The sequence below is a fragment of the Bufo gargarizans genome, chromosome 4 (genome assembly GCF_014858855.1).
Source record: "Bufo gargarizans isolate SCDJY-AF-19 chromosome 4, ASM1485885v1, whole genome shotgun sequence".
Lineage (NCBI taxonomy): Eukaryota > Metazoa > Chordata > Amphibia > Anura > Bufonidae > Bufo > Bufo gargarizans.
In genome coordinates this window covers 9,689,768-9,696,088 of record NC_058083.1, presented here as the reverse complement: position 1 = coordinate 9,696,088, position 6,321 = coordinate 9,689,768, and the positions used below count along the sequence as shown (strand labels likewise).

At 35.8% G+C, this 6,321-nt stretch overlaps 1 long non-coding RNA gene across 1 annotated transcript; it reads left to right on the top strand.

Annotated features, from left to right (window-relative positions):
• Positions 1-1,242: 1,242 nt before the first annotated feature.
• On the top strand, positions 1,243-5,049 carry LOC122936107. The gene is made up of 3 exons (XR_006388881.1): positions 1,243-1,328; positions 4,498-4,606; positions 4,825-5,049. It is a non-coding gene; the product is annotated as an uncharacterized LOC122936107 (long non-coding RNA).
• Positions 5,050-6,321: the final 1,272 nt, after the last annotated feature.

The window sequence follows — 6,321 nt, the reverse complement described above, 5'->3', positions numbered from 1 at the left end:
TGACCCTGTTGGTCATTTGTTTGGCCATGCCCTGTTGGTGTGGCCTTTAAATTTGTTGCCCATTCTGGGCCTTTTATTTTTTTTCTTTAACGAGTTGCCACTGTTTGGCCTCATGTTCTATCGAGTTCTTGTTATCATTAATCTTAAGAGTTTGATATTATACAAATGAGCGTATACAGGTGGAGTTATCCCATTTTTAAAAATTAATCTTAATGACGACGATTTAATATTATAATATTTTTTTTTTCTTAGTTAAAATGCTGTGGGAATCAGAAGCTCAGTTTAAGCAGTGGTGGAACCGTACAAGTTGTATATGTCATCATTCCATGCACTGCGTGGCACAGCGTGGCTGGTGGATGAGGTAAGCAAATATATTGATAATAAATCACAATGCCGAATCTTACTATTTTTTTTCTTCTATTTTTTTTTATAATTACTTAATTTTTTTATTCACTACAGGTGATTGATGCATACCTGCGCCATCTGATTGTAAATTATCAGGTAAATGTGAATTCCATGTTTTCTGTTCTGTCTGTTGCATTGTAATTTTACATTCAAACTTTTTTAATCTATTGAAATAGGAACCAGTTCGCCAGTTAGATGCAGTACTGTCCTCTGCGTTGTTTTCTGGACAAATACATAGGCTTGGAAAGGTTAGTCACTACTTACAATTACAGTTTTACATCCAAAATAAGTAGACAATTACAATTAAAAAAAATATTTTTCTCCCCAGATGAGGTTCCCATCCGAAGATCTATGGATTTGCCCTTTCAACTTTGGATCTCACTGTATTTTGTTGGCAATTATAGCACTATTTTGAACTACCTTCTTATCCTTATGTTGTCATGGCCACCAGGATTCTATGCAATGTATCGATAAAGAATAACCCTATGACATCACAACTTTTTTTCGTCTATACAGGGTTGACCAAAAGTTAGGGTACAGTTGAATCTCTAAAACTGGTGTGGGGTACACATTTTGTATCTTACCTCCACTATTTCTAACCGACACAGATCTTTTAATGCATGTAATTTTAAATCAAACTTTGTTGATTACACCGTAATCAAACTATGTTTCACCGTAATCAAACTATGTTGATTACACCGGTATATCTACTTTTGGTAAAACTATAATAAAATCATTGTTATCAACACTCTTGTGTGATTTCATCATATATATATATATATATATATATATATATATATATATATATATTATTATTATTTTTATTATTTTTAGGCTGTCATACAGTCCAAGAAGATACTTATGCTGATGGATGCAATGGGAGACGAAAGAAACTATATTTTTAGAGTAAACCACAACTGGAAGTAAGTGTGGCAGTGAAAATATATTTTTAATTTAAAGGTTTTTCCTATCTCAGACAATGGGAGCATAAAGCTAGGATATACCCCCATTGTCTTGTAGGTGCTGGGCACAGAAAGTTAAGGAGGGTGCACTGCATTACTGTCTGTGTGGCTGCCAAAAATGGCCAAGCACCGGTTTGGCTACTTCTGTCTGCTCAATAGAACTGAATTGGAAAGGGGCGCTCCCATTCACTACAATGGCGGAGGCAGGGAGAAGCAATGGGTGGTAGACGGACGACAGGAAATCTGGAGTTTTCAAGCTACTTCTCTCCTTCCTCTGTTCTCGATATAGGTGCAGGTCCCAGCGGTGGGACCTGCACTACTAGCGATATTCCCCCAATTGTCCAAGATGGGAAGCTTTCATAGTATATGGTATATATAAATATATATAATCCAAAAAAGAGGCAGCACTCCGATGTCTGTGAAAGAAAGTGACCATCTGTAATCCCCTTGCAACGTTTTGGCCCTCACAATGGGACCTTTTTCAAGCTTGAAAAAGGTCCCATTGTGAGGACCAAAACGTTGCAAGGGGATTAAAGATGGACACTTTCTTTCATGGACGTCGGAGTGCTGCCTCTTTTTTGGATTTTATATACTTGGGTTCTTGTTCAAGCCCTAGGGGATTTGCACCCTCTTGCATTACACTGTGCTGCTGAGATTTTTTGGTGTGTGTATATATATATATATCAAATAGGTTTTAACTCTTGATACACCGAACACTTTTGTATTTCACAAGAGACCCTTGGCTCTGTATTGTTTTAGTTAAGGGTTTTAGTTATTAGTATAGGATATAATCCTTGTACTGTATAACACAGATTGCATGGTTATTGAAAATATGGGTTGTATATTCACAATTTTAAATGTATATGGATGTATCACAAAGATGTATTAGACACAGAATGTCATGTGATGTTATTGTTGGAAATCATGTGACTTGATTGTTAACATGTGTATTCACTAATTGCACACTGTGTGTAGATTGATGTGTGGGTATATATACCCTTGAGTAAGCACTGTTGTATAGCTTGACAAAGGCCTCATTGAGTAGGCCGAAACGTTGCTGGGAATAAAGTTTTGGGGTCTTCACCCTGTCACCTAATTCTGGAAGTGCTGCCTCGTTCTTTGGAAAGTACGTATCGTGGAGGAGAAGTCAACCTCTGTGAGGAGTTGCACCCAGTACACACGGTCTGACTGTGCTGCTGCTGTATTTTGTTTTTTCTATATATATATAATTTTTATTTATTTTTTGGTATGTTTTTGAGGACGCACAAGCGTGGACCATATGTACCATGGATCACCACAATCAGCAGGATTCTAGTAGCTGTGGCGTATTAATCTTGATGGTAAACAATTTTCAAACGCTGGAAAATACACTAAGGCCTTGTTCACACTTCAGTTTTTTGATCAGTTATTGTGAGCCAAAACTAGATGTGGATCAAAAACACAGAACTGTTGCAGATCTTTTTTTAATACCTTATCTCTGTGTAGCCTCCACTCCTGGTTTTGGCCAAAAATGATATAAATAACTGATCAAATAACTAAGGTGTGAACAAGCCATAACAAATGTTCCTAATTTTCTTTTCTATATTCCTCATCTGATACTCCCAGAATTTTTTCTGGATAGATATTTAGAATATTATAATATACATGAATGATATATGGTATGAGGATATAGATAAAGAAATAGTGGGAAACAAAAGACAGCAACAATAACATCAAAAAAATATCAAAAAAATATGTATAACTTTCCTATAAATTAAATCTCAACTCAAAATAGAATATACCAAGTTGATAGTGTAGTATAATCAAGACAAAAATTATAGGTAACAAAAATGAAAAATATAATATTTACTTGCCTTTAAAATATGCACAAACATATAATATCCACAGATTTTGTCCCAGCCAATAATATGCGCTCTTTCTCTATGATCGTTAGACAACATAAGATCACACTATAATAGGATAACATGCTGGCTTACTTATAGATCGGCCTGTCTTTTGGAGTGTACAACATAAGTGACAGGAAGCGTTTTTCCAACAGATAAATGTAAGAGACAGAAGACAAATTTGGTGAAATGTTAGTCTGATTATTGGCCCCCGAGTTCGCCATAGTCATTATAATATGTCTGATTGCTCCTTGTGTATGAACTTTGGCGCTTGTTCACAGCTTGCGTCAGTTCACAGAGAGTGATCGGTTCAGAATTTCATCTATGTTTATTCTTAGAGAATATGGTGAACTCGGGCATCAATATTACAGAACTATGGAAAAACCATAAGTCCCGTTCTATGTGAATTTTGTCTGTGCATACATATGTATATACATGTGTCTTTTTTCCTTGATTTGATAATATTTTTCTTTGTTCTGGTATTTCTCATTTTATTATCTAATTTATTTTTGTATTTTGTATATTTTTTTTTTGGGCAATAACTCTTCTTTTTTTCTGATACGTTGTCTTTTCTTTCTATTTTATATACGCTCTTTTGTCTGCATTCAATAAGCAATAGTGCAAATATACCATGTCGGATTGCCAAATCATAGATTTTATGTATATATATTCTTTCATGTTATATGTTCTGCCTTTTTTCTCGGAAGAGAGTAACTACATTTTGTATTTTATATATGTTGTATTATATGTTGTAACACTGTGGGGTATGTGGATTCTTATATGTCACAGGTGAATTTGTTTGCACAGGTGTCTCGCATTTACCGGACTGATTTTTGGCTTGCCCCAGTCTTTGAGATCCCTCCCTTATGGGCGGATGTCTCAGGGGTGAACCTTATTTCAGCCCGGTACACGCCAGACTCCTCAGATCATGACTAAGAACAACACTGTTCGAAACACGTAGATCGTGGGGACAAGTGGGTTACAGTGTCACTGTTGCTGGTTGCACCTATACTGTGGTGACAAAAATAAAGACCGGGATTTTCACTACGTCCTTCTGGTGCTGGAGCCTTTTTCTACTTGTGTATAACAAATGTTAACAGTACCCCATTCCCTGCAGAACCAAAGGGGCAAATAGGCTGTGCCCACACACTCCAATCCCCCCACCCCCACTTTTTACATAGCAGAACTTCTATCTGCTTAAAGTGTCCTTTTTAACTGCTGCTCAAATGTACATTGATATGTTACAGTTTGCCAAGGAGTTCCTGCAGTTGAGGTCAATCTCTGAAGTACCAACGTCTGCTGAATATATAACTAAGTCAAGACTCGAATTAGCGTGTGCCCTACTGCAGTATAAAGGTGAGTTTTTCACTAACTCAAACTGATTAGCATGCTCTCCTGTGGGGGATGAAGGGGTCCATGCTTGATACTCATGGAGAAGGTCAAGTATTGAATAAACAATTTTTTTTTTTCATATCTTGTAGTCTCCATTTTCAATCCCTTTATTTCTTTTGACCAACAACTGTATTTATTAACCACCATCCTCAATTTTTTTATTTTTTTTGATTTGCGTTGAGATGAGGGAGATCATCTGAATTGAAGAAGACTTTGCTGATTCCGGTGACATAGGAGACAACAGCAGACTTCCACTTAGCCGGTTTCAAACACATGTTGCAGACACGACTGAACCGTCTCCCAGTGACCATGTTGGAAACCAAGTTGCCTTTTACGAGCCAATTTATAATTAAATTATCATACATGACGTGTAAAGTGCTTATAATTTTGTTGTACATTAAAGTATATTGTTGACACCTTTTACAAGATGTTGTTTTGTATAAACTTTATTTTCTGCATCAGATAAACACGGAAAAAATAAATTTCTCATATTGACCAATGATTGTAGGGATGTTTTTTAGGTGTTAATTTCTTTAAAAGACACCACTTCAGCCCCCCTAGCTTTAACCCCCTTAATGACCAGACCACTTTTTACAATTCTGCACTACACTACTTTCACGGTTTATTGCTCGGTCATACAACTTACCACCCAAATTAATTTTACCTCATTTTCTTCTCACTAATAGAGCTTTCATTTGGTGGTATTTCATTATTGATGACATTTTTACTTTATAAAAAATGACCGAAATTTTATTAAAAAAAACTATTTTTCACTTTGTTTTTAAATAAAAAAATTACATGTCTACATAACTTTTTTTTATCTCTAAAATTATTGGTCAACATGTCTGCAATATTTTTTTTTAATAAGTGTATATTTATTGGTTTGGGTAAAATTTATAGCGTTTACAAACTATGGTGCAAAAAAATTAAGCACTTTGACTTTCTGAGCACCTGTCATGTTTCCAAAGTCACTACAATGCCCAGACAGTAGAAACACCCCACAAATGACCCAATTTCAGAAAGTAGACACCCTAAGGTATTCGCTGATGGGCATAGTGAGTTCATCGAAGTTTTTATTTTTTGTCACAAGTTAGCGGAAATTAACTTTGTTTTTCTTAAATAGTCCATATATATATATATATATATATATATATATATATATTACACTAACTTGAAACAAAAAAGTTTACATGAACTCACCATACCCCTTACGGAATACCTTGTGGTGTCTTCTTCCTAAAATGAGGTCACTTGTGTGGTATTTTTTACTGCCCTGGCATTTTTGTGGCCCTAAAGCATAAGAAGTCTTGGATCAAAATGCCTAACAATACCCTCCTAATTGGTACTCATTGGAATTTGGTGCCCTTTGGGCACCTAGACTGGAAAAAAGAGTGTCACTCATGTGGTATTGCCGTACTCAGGAGAAGTAGGGTAATGTGTTCTGGGGGTGTATTTTTACATATACCCATGCTGGGTGAGAGAAATATCTCTCTAAATGACTTTTTTAATTATTTTATAAAAAAAAGTGATACAACACCAAAATTCCCATGTGTACCTTTTAGGCATTTGGATCCCAGACTTCTCAAGCTTTAGGGCCCATAAAATGCCAGGGCAGTATAATTATCCCACTTGTGAACCCATTTTGGAAGGAAGACAACCCAAGGTATTCTGTGAGGAGC